Genomic DNA, 17,981 nt, shown 5'->3' on the forward strand with positions numbered 1-17,981 from the left:
TCAAGAATAAGCAGAAAGCCTGAATAGACTGATAACTAGCGAAATCGAAGCAATAATCAAGAAACTCCTGGCATACAAAAACTCTAGACTGGATGGCTTCACAGGCGAATTTTACCATACATTCAAAGAAGAACGAACTCCTATTCTTCTCAAACTATTCAAAAAAATTCAAGAAGATGGAAGATTCCCAAACTCTTTTTACAAGGCCGGAATTATCATAATTCCAAAATCAGGTAAAGACACAACAAGGGAAGAAAATTACAGGCCAATATCTCTCATGAACATAGATGCTAAAATCCTCAACAAAACATTGGTAATCCATATCCAGCAATATGTTAAAAAGATCATATACCATGATCAAGTGGGATTCATACCAGGGATGCAAGGATGGTACAATATTTGCAAATCAATGAATATAATATATCACATAAACAAAATGAAAGACAAAAACCACATGACTATGTCAATAGATGCTTGAAAAGCATTTGATAAAATCCAGCACCCATTTATGATAAAAACACTCAGTAAAGTAAGGAGCATACTTCAACCCATAATAAATTATGACCCATAATAAAGGTCATATACAAGAAACCTACTACCAACATCATAGTCAAAAGGCAAAAACTAATAGTTTTTCCCTTAAGATCAGGAGCAAGACAAGAGTGTTCATTTTCACCACTCTTATTCAGTGTACTACTGGAAGTTCTAGTCACATTGATCAGACAAGAAAAAGAAAAGTCATCCATATTGGGAAGGAGGAAGTAAAACTTTCGTTATTTGCAGATCACATGATAGTGTACATGAAAACCCTATAGTCTGCACCAAAAAAACTACTTGACCTAATAAGTGAATTTGGCAAAGTAGAGGGATACAAAGTCAATAATCAGAAATAGATGGCATTTTTGTACACCAACAATGAACTATCAGAATGAGAAACTAGGGGGAAAATCCCACTTACTGTAGCACAAGAAAAATAAAGTACCTAGGAATAAATTTAACCAAGGAGGTAAAAAACTTATACTCAGAAAACTGTAAACACTGAAGAAAGAAACTGAGGAAGATACAAATGAATGGAGGCATATACCTGTTCATAGATCAGAAGAATTAACATCATTAAGATGTCCATACTACCCAAAGCAATCTATAGATTCAGTGCAATTCCTATTAAAATACCAATGGCATATTTCAACAATCTAGAAAAATACTCCAAAAACTTATCTGGAACCCCAAAAGACCCCAAATAGCCTCAGCAATTTTAAAAAAGAAGAATAAAGTTGGAGGAATCACAATACCTCATATAAAACTATACTACAAGGCCACTATGATCAAAAGAGCCTGGTACTGGCATAAGGACAGCACACAGACCAATGGAAGAGAATAGATTGCTCAAAAATAAACCCATGTCTTTATGGTCAATTAACATTTGGCAAAGCGGGTATGAGCATACAGTAGAGCAAAAATAGTTTCTTCAATAAATGGTGTTGGGAGAACTGGACTGGTATGTGCAAAAAAAAAAAAATGAAACTAGACCACCGACCTACACCATATACCAGAATAAACTCAAAATAGATATAAGACTTAAATATAAGTCATGATACCATAAAAGTCCTAGCGGAAAACATAGGCAGTAAAATTTCAGATATCCCACATAGCAATATTTTTGCCTATATATTTCCTAGGGCAAGGGAAATAGAGGAAAAAATAAATAAATGGGACTATATCAAATTTAAAAGTTTCTGCATAGCTAAAGAAACCATCATCAAAATGAAATGGGAACCAACTGAATGGGAGAACATATTTGTCAATGATACCTCAGACAAGAGTTTGATCTCCAAAATATATAAAGGACTCATGGCTCAATGCCAGGAAGACAAACAAACAATCCAATTAAAAAATGGGCAAAGGTCCTGGACATACAGATGGCCCGTAGACATATGAAAAGTTGCTCAACACCACTAGCCATCACAGAGATACAAATTAAAGCCACAATGAGATATCACCTCATGCTGGTCAGAGTGGCTATCACTAATAAATCAACAAACAACAAGTGCTGGTGAGTATGTGGAGAAAAGGAAACCCTAGTGCACTATGGTGGGAATGAAGACTGGTGCAGCCACTGTGGAAAACAGTATGGAATTTCCTCAAAAATTAAAAATGGAACTGCCTTTTGACCCAGCAATTCCACTGCTGGGGATATACCCTAAAAACCCTGAAACACCAGTTCAAAAGAACTTACACACCCCAGTGTTCATAGTAGCACCATTTACAATAGCCAAGTACTGGAAGCAGCCTAAGTGCCCATCAGTAGATGAGTGGATCAAAAACTGTGGTACATTTACACAGTGGAATACTAGGCAGCAGAAAGAAAGATTGAACTCCTATCCTTCGCAATAGCATAAATGGAACTGGACACTATTACACTAAGTGGAATAAGCCAAGGTGGTGAAAGACAAATACCATATGATCTTACTTATAAGAGGCATCTAATGAACAAAATAAACTAATGAGAAAAATAGAACGAGAGGCAGGGAAACATGCAACAGACTGATGGCAGCCAGAGGAGATAGGGGAAGGGGGATAGTGGTGAAAGAAGGTGAAGGGATTAGTCAACATGTATGAATGACCCATGGACATGGACAATGGTGTGGGGATTGACTGTAGGAGCAGGGGGTGGACTGGATGGAGGAGGGCAAAGGGGGAAACTGTAATAGAATAACAATAAAAAATAATTTTTAAAAAACAAGTTAGACTTCTGAGCTTGGACAGCTGAGGACCAAATGATGGAACCCGTTGATTTCATTAAGGTAATTACAAGCTGCAAAATCTTATGACAGTCAACCATTGGACTTCCCTAAGAAGCAATCTTAGATTTCAATGTCTGACCTTTAGCATGAAATAAATACAAGGCAGGTGTGTTTTGAAGACTTTGTCATAACACATATCCACACTATGAACAGTGGGGATGGTTTTAGCTATGACCCAGCATATCTGGACCTGGAGTTGCAGATGAATTGAACACTAGAGAAAGTAAGTCTGTTATCCAAAATTGCAGTTGATACCAGCTCAAACTTGAAATTATAATTGGTGCCTCCTAGTCTAGCATATAAAGCTGTTTTTACAGTCTTTATGAAATTGTGCCACAGGTGTATAATGCATATACCCATAACTGAATTGTCCTTCCTTGTTTTAATAAGCAGTTATTGAGTAACTAGTATGTTCACAGCACTCAGGTTGATTTTCTTCAAATCTGTTCTATATGTTTTATAATACGTGTAAATGTTTAACATTGTTAAAGTGGAGTGGAGGAAAATGTGGCTATTTACTAAAAATCTAACACTTTGTCGTCACTGTTCTAGATGCACTATATCTTACTTCATTTATTATTTACTAAAACATTAGGATATGTACCATTTAATTCTCTAATAATATCATAAATGGATGCACTTTACCCCATTAGGTCATATTCAAGATTATCATTAAATAAAACTTATAAAGACTGAAAAACATTTATTAATCATATATTTTTATATAGCACCGAAGTACCACTATAACTGAAAAATTTTGGAGTAATGGGTTGTAAATGGTCACTCAGAATGGAGACTGGAGGCAATGAGAGTTTCCCTTTACGATGAGTCAACAGTTAATACTCCTAACAGAAGAGTTTTTTCTTCTCTCTTGTTACTCACTTAAGTATTCCCTTAAAACAGAGAAAAAGAAAGAAAGCTCACAAAAGACCACATACTGCATGATTTCATACATAGAAAATGTCCAAACAGGAATGACTGCTAAATAATTATGAGTTTTTTGGTAGGATAGCGATGAATGTTTTATAATTAATTGTGCCAATGGTTAGGAAACTGTAAATATACTAAAACCCACTGAATTGTACACTTTAATTATTGTGTGGCGTGTGAATATATCTCAGTAAAGCTGTAATTTTTAGGAGTTCTGTTTTGCTAATTATACAATCCCTTCAGAGTGACCCTGTGAGACACCCTCTTAATAGCACTAGAGAGTTTTACCATTAATGAGATGTAATTTCAAAAGGCAATAGGTAATATAAAAATGAACTCCAGTGCAGAAGGCAGGAACTTGTAGAGACCATGGAGAGTGATAGGTAAATACTCTTGACTGGAAATAATTCAAGTGCATCATCAAGTAAATCACTGATCTAATTCTTTATGAAATAATAACACTGAGAAAATCCTGGCCCCCTTCATGATTCTGTTGTCTGCCTTTGACCAGCTCAACCACTCTGTACTTCATTCATGAAAAAAGCACCCTGTTACCCGTTTGTTTCATTTCTAACCTTTCTTTTTTGGCTCTGAAGTAACACATACATTTTAATATGACTTGTAGGTACCCTTGCTTCGTTCCCCTTCTACATGGTTTTATAAATTTTCTAGGACAGCCTCCCCTCTGTACACTTGAAAAAACAGTACCTACACACCCCAGAGAGCCCATTTCCACAAGGAGAAAAGGGGTGGTTCAGATGAAAACCTTGGATAAGGACGATTTAAGAACATTTTTATTGTTCCCTTGAACATTAGATTCCTGGAGGCACCAGGAAATTTCCTAGTAAAATTTACTAGGCAATATTAAACCTTTGAATTGTCTGGACATCCCCTTAAGAAATTCTTGCTTTGCCTTCCAGGATGATTTCCCAGGGAGGGCCTTACCTGACACAAACAGCAGTGGAGCTCCACAGGCTAAAGAGGGTTTCGCCGCAGGACTCCCAGCCCCTCACCTCATTTGTTGTAGGCAGGGAAGGCTGCCTGACTCTCTCTTCCTGGGCTTGCCCATCCTGCTAATTTTAGGCTGCTTCCTCATGCGGCTGGGCTGCCGTGGGTATCAGAGCATGTGGCTGCCCTCCGAGAAGCTATTTTCTCCTATGAGTCTCACTTGTTTGTTCCCAATTTCTCTCTTCTCTGTGACCACCCCTCTCCACCTCTGTGGGGTTGAGCTATTTCATAGTAATAAATAAAATGTCTTTCAGAATCATGCTAACTTTAATCTAAATTTATTACTGAATCTAAGAGACCAAGATACACTTTCTATATTAGCTTTTAGTTGTACCTTCCAGTAGCCATATTTCCAAATCATATGTATCTAACAAATATTTACTAGGGTTTTACTGTGAGTAAGATGTTGCCTTAGTCACAAGGATACAATGATGAGAAAAGCAGATGTGTATTTCACTGAGAGAATCTCGATAACAGAGATTTATCAAATTTCCAGTGTTCGGTGTTGGGTGTCATGACCTGGGAACATAAAAATCAGTAAGTCAAAGTAAGCAGAGCCCCTGTCGTCAAATGTATTTCAATATACATAGAAATTCAAAGAGGCAGGGCTCTCTGAGAAGCTTAGAAAATCCTGTTGATATTTAGTTTTGATATAATGCATTCACTCATTCAGTTAATCAATGAAAAAGGACATGTGAATATTCTATTAACATAGTATTCTGCTAGGCCTCAGAGGGAATTTTTAAAAAAGTATAATATAGGTCCCTCCCTTAGAAAGATTATAATCTAAACAAGGAACAATTACTCAATTGGCAAATATTTAACGGACCTTTACTATATACTGTACATGTTCAGTCTTCTCCACTGAGGGCTTCTTAATCATCTTTTTTCCTAGAGACATTGTTTTGAAATATTTTGTACAAAAAACATTTCGAACAATTATTTTCCATATTTTGTCACTCAAAGATAGCATTTTTTGGCAACTAGAGCTTCTAACTAATATGGAACAATTTGTATTTGTTTATTCGTGGGGATACAAGGGTGGAAAGACCCAAGCTCCTGAATTTGAGCTAGCAGTCTAGTGATGGAGAAGAAAGGTAACTGATTATGTTGTAATGTGGCAAGTTCTACAACAAAATATGGAACCCAATTTGGGGGTGGGGTTCTCTCCCCTGTCATAGACAGGACAAGTCTTCATTAAGAAAGAATAGTCAGACTTCTAGCCAAGATGGAGGCATAGGGGGATTCACTGTGCCTCCACACACAACCAAGATAGGGACAACAACAATTTAGAAACAGAATAACATCCAGAACTGACAGAAAATTGATCTGAATGGAAGTCAGACAACCAAGAAGTTAAAATAGACATGTTCATCCAGACTAGTAGGAGGGGTGGAGACGAGCAGCCAGGCAGGGGTCGGTCCCAGCACAGAGAGCAGAGAGAGTTGGGACCTGGCACTTAAGGCATCCAGGGGCACACAAGGCATCTGGGACATGCAAGACCGCAGTGGGTGGACCCTGAGTGTGCAAGCGGCAGCTGGCAGACCCAGTGAGGCAGCGATTGTAAAGCAAGGCAGTGTGCACAACCCAGGATCCCAGCGCTGGGAAATAGAGCCTCAGGACACTGATTGAGGACACCTGTGGGAGTTGAGGTGCACGGAGAGACACCCAGCCTCACAGGAGAGGTCCTTGGAGGGTCCCACAGTGTGCACAAGCCCACCCACATGGGAATTGGCACCAGAGGGGCCCAGTTTGCTTGAGGGAAGCAGCAGAAGAGACTGAGATCCCACGGACCAAGCACCATTGTTCTCTCTCGACCCCGCCCCCACATACAACGTCACAACCCAGTGACTGGGGTGCCCCGCACTGGTGAATACCTAAGGCTCTGCCCCTTACTGTAACTGGCATGACCAGACAAAGCAAAAAAAAGAGAGAGAGAGAGAGAGATGGCTCAAACAGAAGAACAAATCAAAGCCCTAGAACCCATCCTTTTAAGTGACCAAGAGATAGCTAACCTATCAGATGCACAGTTCAAAACACTGGTGATCAGGAAGCTCACAGAACTGGTTAATTTGGTTGCAAAATAGATGAACAAATGCAGGCTACAATAAGAGAAATGAAGGAAAATGAACAGGAAACCAATAGTGATGGGAAGGAAACTGGGACTCAAAACAATAGAGTAGACCAGAAGGGAGAAAGAAACCAAACCAAAAAGAATGGAGAAATAAGAATTTAAAAAAATGAGAAGAAGCTTGGGAACCCCCAGGACATCTTTAAACGTTCCAACATCCGAATTATAGGGATACCAGAAGGGGAATAGGAAGGGCAACAGATTGAAAATGTATTTGAACAAATAATAAAGAACTTCCCCATTCTGGCAAAGGAAATAGACTTCCAGGAAGTCCAGGAAGCTCAGAGAGTCCCAAAGAAGTTGGACCCAAGAAGAAACACACCAAGGCACATAATAATTACATTAGCCAAGGTAAAAATGAAGGAGAGAATCCTAGAAGCAACAAGAGATAAGGGAACAGTCACCTACAAAGGAGTTCCCATCAGATTGTCAGCGGATTTTGCAAAAGAGACCTTGCAGGCAAGAAGGAGCTGGAAAGAAGTATTCCAAGTCATGAAAGGCAAGAACCTACATCCAAGATTGCTCTATCCAGCAAAGCTTTCATTTAGAATGAAAGGGCAGATAAAGTACTTCTCAGATAAGGTCAAGTTAAAGGAGTTCATCATCGCCAAGCCCTTATTTTATGAAATGTTAAAGGGACTTATCTAAGAAGAAGAAGATAAAAAACATATATGGTAAAATGACAGCAAACTCACAATTATTATCAACCACACCTAAAACAAAACCAAAAGAAACTAAGCAAACAACTAGAACAGGAACAAAACCACAGAAATGGAGATCACATGGAGGGTTAGCAGCAGGGGGGTGGGAGGAAGAGAGAGGGGGAAAAGGTATGGAGAATTAGTAGCATAGATGGTAGGTAGAAAATAGACAGGGGGAGGGCAAGAATAGTATGGGAAATGTAGAAGTTAAAGAGCTTATGACACATGGACATGAACTAAAGGGGGAGAATGTGGGTGGGAGAGGGTGTACAGGGTAGAGGGAAGTGAAGGGGGGAAATGGGACAACTGTAATAGCATAATCAATAAAATATATTAAAAAAAGAACAGTCAGCTGATACTTGAAAATTGGCAATCTCACTAGGTTGGAGAAACAACATGAAAATGTAGAAATGTGTGAAAGAATGTATTTCATAGCTTATCAAACAAAGATAAGGTGAGATTTGAAGGACAAGGCAAGAACATGCTGGCAGAGGATGATAGAGACTTAATTATATAGGGGTGTTGAATGTCTAGATTATAAAGATATGTGACCAAATCTGCATTTTAGAAAGATCACCACAGTGACTGTGTGGATGGACCAAAGAGCCAACACTATAGGGAGTCCACAGCTGTGGCAGAAGTCCAGACTGGAACTGATGAAAGCTGGAAATGAGTTAGCAGTAGGAATGATGAAGGTTTAAATAATTATGGCCAAAAGCAAAGAAATTATGTCTTCATATATTATTGGCAAAATCAAACAAATTGCTTATTAACTTAAAGAACACAGATATGCAAATGCAGCCCTGACTGTGTGGCTCAGTTGGTTGGAGGGTCATTCCATAAACCAGAGTTGTAGGTTTGATTCGCAGTCAGGGCACGTACCTAGGTTGCAGGTTCAATCTCTGTTCAGGGTGTATACAAGAGGTAACCCACTGATGTTTCTTTCTTTCTTTCTCTCTCTATCTCCCTTCCTCTCTCTCTCTAAAATCAATGAAAAAAATGTCCTTGGGTGAGGATTTAAAAAAATTTTTTAAAAACCCAAACAAATGCAGTAGACAAGACATACGCTACACAGCATCTCCAAGTTCTCCTTTATATCCCCTTGAGCATTTCTGCTATATTATGGAGCCAAAAGGATTGGAGAAGGTGGAGAAGCCATTGTAGGCAGTCAAAACACAGATAATGATTATTCAAAAAACAAGACACATCTGAATATATTCCACTTAAGATATTTTTGAGGTGGTGGATGTATTAATTAATTTTACCTTGGTAATGACTTCACAATATATATGTATATCAAATCACCACATTGTACACACTATAATGCTGAGAAAAAAAGACCACCACATAATAAAGCGAGTACAGGCATACCTTGAATATATTGAAAGTTTAGTTCCAAATCACTCTAATAAAGCGAGTATTACAATAAAACAAGTTATTATCTTTTTGCTGATGGAGGGTCTTGCCTTCAGTTTGTAAAAAAATGCAACACCTGTGGAAAGCAACAAAGCAAAGTGCAAAAAAGAGGTATGCCTGTAATTATATTCTCTGATGGTGTAGTACTTAAAAAAAGAAAGATGTTTTCTACACCAAGAACAATTCTAACACTTATTACTCCACAGTATTTCTATTTTATTGTCAACACTATCAGAGCTTATGAACAGAAACAGTTTGAAAAGCTGTTTTTTGGAAGTTAGCTTCCTTTTAAATATTGAAGAGATGAAGTTTGTTTTTTTATTGAGAATCAACAGCTGAAAACACTTAAATTCACTTCCTAATATACTTATTTTACAAAGAGTAATTATTCTCCTTTTAAAAAAGTAAAACAGCAGCTTCAACTGCATGGCATTTTTCTTGGGCAAACATTTCTGTCATTTTAATATAGTTAAACTGCATTTTGGTAATGCGGAGGTGACAGCTTTAATTTGTCTGTAGCAACACTGTCCTTCCCAGTCAGTACTTGTCAACTGTTCCTTCAGGCTATCATATCTTACATTGAGACTATAAGAATACATTTTCAAACTCTAATGAAGAATCTATTAATAAAATGCTTGTTTTATTTATTTTTGGTTTTCAGCTATTTTGTGGTCCTTTGTGCTGCTTTCATAAGATTTTAAATGCTTAATTAAGAATGTGAAATGTTTTGTCAATTTGCTTTAAAAAAGTGGTAATCAAATAAGATGCATAACAAGGCTGTTTATTTTATATAATTACTTTGAAAGTTATTAATGAAGGTTTCAATACATGAACATAATTATTCTGTGCCTAGTTTTTATTCAAAGAACTAGTACTGTTAATTTGACAAAGACTTTGGGTACAATTAGTTTTAGTGCTGATCCTATTTAGAGCCAGCAAGATATTCTACTTAAATATATAAACACACACACACACACACATATATATATATACATATATGTATAATATATATACACATATATATATAATCTTGCCTTTTGGCTTATGAAGGTTATATGGGACCTGGCATAAGGAACAAAATAAAGTGAATTTCCCAGATTTCATATTTTTAAAATATATTTTATTGATTATGCTATTACAGTTGTCCCATTTCCCCTCTTTATTCCCCTCCACCCTGCACACCTCCTCCCACCCGCATTCCCCCACTTTAGTTCATGTCCATGGGTCAAACATATAAGTTCTTTAGCTTCTACATTTCCTTTACTATTCTTCACCTCCCTCTGTCTATTTTCTACCTACCATCTATGCTACTTATTCTCCATACCTTTTCCCCCTCTCTCCCCCTCTCCCTCCCTTGTTGATAACCCTCCAAGTGATCTCCATTTCTGTGGTTCTGTTCCTTTCTAGGTGTTCGCTTAGTTTGCTTTTGTTTTTGTTTTAGGTATGGTTATTAATAATTATGAGTTTGCTTTTATTTTACTGTACAGATTTGTTATCTTTTTCTTAGATAAATCCCTTTAACATTTCATATAATAAGGGCTTGGTGATGATGAACTCCTTTCACTTGACCTTATGTGGGAAGCACTGTATCTGCCCTTCCATTCTAAAGGATATCTTTGCTGGATAGAGTAATCTTGGATGTAGGTTCTTGCTTTTCATGACTTGGAATACTACTTGCCAGCCCCTTCTTGCCTGCAAGGTTTCTTTGGAGAAATCAGCTGATTGCCTTATGGGCACTCCTTTGTAGGTAACAGTCTCTTTTTCTCTTGCTGCTTTTAAGATTCTCTCTTTATCTTTAATCTCAGGTAATGTAATTATGATGTGCCTTAGTATGTTCCTCCTTGGGCCCAACTTCTTTGGAAGTCTCTGGGCTCTCTGAGTTTCCTGGATTTCCTGAAAGTATATTTCCTTCACCGGATTGGGGAAATTCTCTTTCATTATTTGGGGAAGTTTCTTGGTCTTCCTTCTCTCTTTCTGGAACCTCTATGTTTCAGATGTTGGAACGTTTAAAGATGTCCTGGAGGTCCCTAAGCTTTTCACTTTTTTCAATTCTTGTTTCTTCATTCTGTTCTGGTTGAATGTTTCTTTCTTCCTTCTGCTCCAAACCATTGATTTGAGTTGCCTTTACTGTTGGTTCCCTGTAGATTTTTCTTTATTTCACATAATGCAACCTTCATTACTGCCCAGGTCTTTTTTATGCTGTTGAAGTGAGTTCCTGTAGCATCCTGATAACCAGTGCTTTGAACTCTGCATCTGATAGGTTGGCTATCTCTTTGTTGCTTAGTTGTATCTTTTTTGTGGAGCTTTGATCTGTTCTTCCTTTTTTTTTTTTTGGTCTTGGTGTGCCTGTTACTAGTAAGGGGTGGAGCCTTATGTGTTCACCAGGGAGGGGCAACCCACATCACAGTTCTGTGACGCTGTCTGTGGGGGAGGGGTCAGAGAGGGAACAGTGCTGCTTGCTCCACTCTGCTGGCTTTCAGTCACTTCCTCTGCTTCCCACAAGCACATTGGGCCCTCCTGGTGCTGATTCCCATGTGGGTGGGTTTGTGTGCATTCTAGGACCCTGTTGGTCTCTCCAACAAATTGTCCTGTGAGGCTGGGAGTTTCTCCCACTGCTGCCTCAACCTGCACAGGTGTTTTCAGTCCGAGGTTTGAGGCTTTATTTCCCTGCACTGGAGCCCTGGGTTGTGAGGTCTATCTCGCTCCCCAATTGTTCCTCCCAGTTTATCTGCATGCAAATATGGGACTGCCTGGTCTGCCAGTCTTCGCCTTGCCATGAGTCCTCTCTGCCCAGCTTCCCATCTCCTCCCCTCCTATTGGTCTGGATGAATGTGTCTTCTTTAACTCCTTGGTTGTTGGACTTCCATACCATTCGATTTTCTGTCAGTTCTGGGGTTTTTTTGTTGTTGTCGTCTTTAAATTTGTTGTTGTCCTTCTTTTGGTTGTGTGAGGAGGCACAGAGTGTCTACCTATGCCTCCATCTTGGCTGGAAGTCCTCCAGATTTCATATTTCTGACAGTTAAATTAGAGCTTTCCAACCTCAGATATCTTTGTAAGACCCTTCAAAATCAGTAGCAACAAAATAATTTTCTACGCAAAAGTTTGACTATTAAACTCCATAGTTGAAATTCCTCCTCTTTATTGCTATTTTAATTTTTTCCTTTAAAAGAAAGACACAGACTTAAAACAGATTCATATAAATATAGACCCTACACTTCATACTGCATTATTTTGGTAATGCTCTCATTATCAATTAGAACTTGCAGGATATTCCTCTTATTATTGCTGTGGGATAAAATGAATGTTAAAGCATAGTTTATGATACAGTTGAGTGTTTTGTTTTTAAAACCAATTTTTATTCTTTACTCACACACACACACACACACACACACAAAACAGGGCATCTTGAGCACTTTCTCTGTTCAGAAAGTATAGTAACAGGAGTACTCACACTGTTATTTCAAAGACATGAACACATCCCCACATACTGGTCAAGGGACACATTACATGTTATTTTTCAGACGTATGCCTGTTTCAATGCCAGTTGAATTTCTAATAATTAGGGGATGAAAAGCAAACACAAAGAAATTATAAAGAGTTATAAAAAGAGCATTTAAAAATGTTTCAGTAATTCATTATATGAACATTACTACTGTTTCACACTGAGATGCTGAGAAGGAAATTGCAGCTAAGAAGTAAATTTGGAGCAGGAAAGGAAGTTAATATAATTGTGTGAATGAAAGTTGAGAAGGATTCTATAATAGATATTCAGTATTATTATTCTTTATGTGACTGATTAAGTGGCATATATCATAACAGATAACATCAGGTCAGTAAACTACCAGTGACCCAGAATTCTTGCCATTCTCTGATTCCCTAGAAATCACCCATAACAACCCTGTTAACCCCATCCCCACAAAGGAAATGTCTTAAATTTCCTTTCTTCACTTTATCTCTATCACAACCACCTTAGTTCTCACCACTATTCTCTCATTTGGGTTGTTGAAAAGCCTGCTAAATATATCTTCCATTTTGACCCTCCTGTAATTCAGCAATCCTATCTAACTCAGCAGCAAACACATATCATTGTTGCCCTTACTCCTGGCATAAAACTCTTGAATAGTATGTAGAATAAAACTCCTTACTGTGCCCTCCTGGATCTGGACTCCGACTGCCTATCAATGCCCCTGTGCTCTGTCTATATTAATTTTTCTTTCAGTTCCTGGAAATGCCAAGTTCTTTCTTCTCTCAAGGGTTTTGCTTTGCTCCCTCCACCTAGACTGTTTTCTCACCCCTCTCTTCACAGGGCTTGATCCTTCTCTTTGTTCTCATTTTTAAAATGCCACTCTAAGTTATTGATTTAAGCCATCTCCTATCATAAGCACAGAGACAGAAGATTAGTGTACTCCAGTCATCGTTTGCTGCTAGAAAACAAGGACAGCTTAAGGTCTCATACACTTCTGGCCCACATGCAGAGTAATGGTCCAAACCAGTGCTGTGGTGCCCCTGGGTAATGGTCCAGCTTTTCTTTATTCATCTTCATAGCTGGTTGGAAACAGATTCATATAAGGATTGTGAAACAGAGTATGGTTACTATCTCCTGAGGGAAAAGGGCTTGGACCTGATGAGGAGATGGGGTAGGTGACAAACTCTACTGCTCTCTGTGGTATTCTTAGTTTTAACAGCAATTCCTCTTTGAGGCCTTCACTCTATTCAGTTTCAAGGACTTTCTCTATCATTCTCTATCTCTACCCCTTGTCTGTACCCTTAGTATTTATTAAAATTTGAAATACTTTTATTTCCCTGCCTAGTTATTTTTTTCAAGAATTGGAAAGGCAGCACAGAGTAAGTGCTCAGTAAAGACATACTGAAGAATCTCACAAAAGATCTGCCTTGCATACATTTCTTAATGCTGAAGCCATAATGCTAGCTCAAAAGCCAAGGAGAAATGACAATGACAAGGGCCCATAAGACAGGGGATGAAAAGAGCAGGACTCTTTAGTTCTTAGGGATTAAGTGAGGGACTAAGAAAGTGAGGCCATGCAACTGCTTGGTGAAATGGGGGCTCTCACCTCAGATAGCAGGAGTGGGCAAAATGATTAGAGGAGACTTTTCCAGTTGTCTAGTCAAGGTGAAAGCCATGATTTGTGGTAATTGGTGACAAATTATTTTGGACAATACCATTCTGTCCTTTCAAAGTTAAGAATAAAAGGATTAACCTTGCCACTCATCCCATTTCCCCATTGTTGGAACCAAGGTTCTTTTAAATGTTTGCTATTAGAAATAACATTACAATAAAAATCTTTGTTCATACTTTTATTTTCCTGCTTCTGTTTTTATCTACCCCTCTTAATAGAATTGGGAGAGCGGCACACAGTAGGTGTTCAATAACTATTTTTAAAATATATCTTGTATATTCCAATAAAATATATCTTGTAGAGTCCAAGAAGTGATATACTGTATTTTTTGGACTATAAGACACACTTTTCTTTCCCCAAATTTGGAAGGAATAATGGTTGTTAATGCTGCTGTTGAGTTCTGTTTACATTTACATTGGTGAAATATTATGTTATCTATGTTATTAAATATTTTATCACATTTTTTCTTTCAAAATTTTTTTTCCTATTTTCCTCCTCTAAAACCTAGGTGTGTCTTATGGTCTGAAAAATATGGTAATACAGATAGCTTAGTACAATATATCACAATAAATATTGCTATTATTATGAACTCTTAAGTGAAATTAACTGTTTCCTGAAATGTATTGTCAAATATATTTATTAAAGGACTGGTAAATTACAATGCTGCCAGCACCATTAATTAATAATTCAATAAATATTTTTTTGGCACATGCTGTAGACCAGAAATTATATATATATGTTTAGTTATCTGTTTTTATTTATTTTTACATATGTAATATATATTTATTAATTATACATTAAAATACCAGGTAATGTAAATGTATATGAAAGAAAATAAAGTAGTACAAGATTATAGAGAGTGAGGGGTTAGTTTTTGGATAGGATAGTTAGGGAAGACTGGAGAGATGATACAAGAACTGAATAAAGGAAGTGAGATGAGGTCCAGCACGAACAATATAGCTAGATGGAAGGGAGTAGCAAAGGTAAGAGTGCGTCAGAATGAATACCTACTTTAGTGGTGTCTCAACAGTCTGAATGCTACCTTTTGTGATAATGTAGTAGGTAAAAAAGTGTTTTATTTTGTTCTAAATTAAAATTATGTCATTATTGGTGATATGGGATACTTCCCCAAATGTTCTTTTATTCTTGTAGTTCACAAGAGATGATATTAGTAATAATGACAGCTATCATTTATAAAACACTTGCCAGGTTTGAGGCACTGTACATGTTATCTTACTAAATCCCCATAACAACCCCGTGAGATCTGAATTAACATCCCTCATTTATAGAAATTGTACTGAGAAGAAATTTTCTGTAAAACAGATCATTACCAAATGTCTGTGGTTGTGTTCGAGAGAATAGGAGAGAGGTCTGTGGTGGTCTGTAGACTCAGGTTCTGAATCCAGACAAACTAGCACCAGAGGCCACACTCCTTATCAATCTCATGCTGCTTTTATGCAGCAAATTTCCACCCCTCTTATCTTATAGTCATCTCATTTTAAAAATAATCACAGGCTATTTTTTAAGATCTTACACCACCGTTTCATAGATTTATAAGGTTAAAAGGGACATCTAGAAACATACATTTCACTTTCTATAAGTAAGACCTGTCTTTAAAAATATTCCAGAGGGAAAAGCATTTGAGATCTTGCTCTTGGAATAAGTTGTCAGTTTTACTCAAATGAACTCATAAAAATTCTCTACCCCTCAAAAAAAAAATTCCGGAGAAAGATGCACCCAGATGGCAGAGACAGTTGTCCACCAATTCAGACTCTCTCTTCCATAGTATAAAATAGTACCTGGGAACTCAAAGATTGTGTCTCTGTTCCCTTGCATCTAGGTATATAGTACTTGCTAATGTTATATGTGAAGAAGTAATATGTGGCACCTTCCAGATAAGGGTTTTAAAAAGCATCCTCTGCCCTCATCTCCTCAGGTTCCTAGAAATCACCTTTCACTCAGTAGGAACATCCACTTAACCTGTTAAGAAGGTAAAAAAAATAGCTTTATTATGTTAAGTCACTCAATTTTTAGTATTGATTTGTTGCACCATCAAGTATATGTCTCAAATCCCGTAACTTCCTCTTTAATAATATATGAGGTCTACCTGGAAAAAGTCCAACCATTGTTAGTATAACAAGAATGGTTTGTGCTGCTACATCCATGTAACCTGGCAGCCAAGGAGAGTGGATTGGAATGCCCACATGAACTAACATCCTCACTGTACTAGTCAGTGGTGGGGGTGGAGGTGGTAGGTGCCCTTTGAGTGAGCATATGTACTGTGTGGCTGTCACATTAAAAATGACTGAGGGAGTAGAGCAATGAATCTGCATCAAATTTTGCATTAAGTTTAAACATTGCTCTGCAGAAACTATTCAGATAATTCAGAAGGTTGCAGCTATGGGCAGCTGGTGATTGGCAGCTTCATCACAACACACCCACTCATACATGTCTTTTCGTGTAGAGTGTTTTCATGAAACATCCAATCACCTAAGTGACTCAGCCCCCTAAAGCCCAGATTTGGCGCCCTGTGACTTTTGGCTTTTCTGAAAACTAAAATCACCTTTGAAAGGGAAGAGATTTCAGATTGTAGGTGAGATTCAGGAAAATACAACTGGGCATCTGATGGCAATTGGGAGAACGGTGTGAGGTTCCAAGGAGCCTACTTTGAAAGGGTTTGACGCTTCACTGTCCTATGTACAATGTTTCTTGTATCTTGTATTTTTTTCAGTAAATGTCTCTATTTTTCATACTACATGGCTGAATAACTTCTGGACAGACCTCATGTTTTGAGGCATCAAGTACTTAACATTAAAAGAGAACAAAAGTCCTATAAGGGCAATGAAGCTATCGAAATAGGAATAAAATATGTTTTGTGAGTATTCTCACCACTCCCGATGTTGAAATTATACTTTCTTTCCTTAAGCATCTTGTCATTTTTACACTTATTTCTGAAACATACTGTTGTTGATTGAATTGGGTCCCCCCAAAGAGATTTGTTGAAGTCCTTATCTCCACTATCTGAGAATGTTACCTTGTTTGGAAATTGGGTCTTTACAGATACAGTCCAGTTAAAAAGAGGTCATAATGGATTAGGGTGGGCCTTAATTCAATGACTGGTTTCCTTTGAAGAGGGAAATTTGGACACTAGATAATGCTCAGACTTGTTGAGACAAACAGGGAAGAAAGAACACCATGTGGAGATGGAGGCAGAGATTATAGTGAATGCCAAGGACTGTCAACAACCACCGGAAACTAGGACAGAAAAATGGAAAAAAAAATTCTCTGAGAGCCCAAGAGGGAACCAGTACTGCTGCTACCTTGATTTCAGACTTCTGGCTCCCATAACTGAGACAATAAATTGCTATTTTTTTTTTAAGATTTTATTTATTTTTATTTTTAGGTAGGGAAGGGAGAGGGAGAGAGAGAGAGAGAGAGGGAGAGAGAGACACACATCAATGTGCGGTTGCTGGGGGTTATGGCCTACAACCCAGGAATGTACCCTGGCTGGGAATCGAACCTGGGACACTTTGGTTCCCAGTCCGCGCTCAATCCGCTGAGCTACGCCAGCCAGGTCAAATTGCTATTATTTGAAGCCATCCCCTTTGTGGTATTTTGTTAACGGCAGCCCTAGGAAACTAATACACATACTTATATACATTCTAGCACATACTAATATGAAATATACTTTTCAATGAGATAAAGAAATATGACCTATGGTGGAATTCTTTCTAAGGTTTCAACATTCATTTTGAAGTCACAGGTTCTAGCAAAGTCTAACATATATATAACCAAAAGCGCCTTCTTTTAAGTTTACTTTTTTATGAGATTATGTAAAGTAGACTGGCCTAGG

The sequence above is a fragment of the Phyllostomus discolor genome, chromosome 5 (assembly GCF_004126475.2).
Source record: "Phyllostomus discolor isolate MPI-MPIP mPhyDis1 chromosome 5, mPhyDis1.pri.v3, whole genome shotgun sequence".
NCBI classification, from domain to species: Eukaryota; Metazoa; Chordata; class Mammalia; order Chiroptera; family Phyllostomidae; genus Phyllostomus; species Phyllostomus discolor.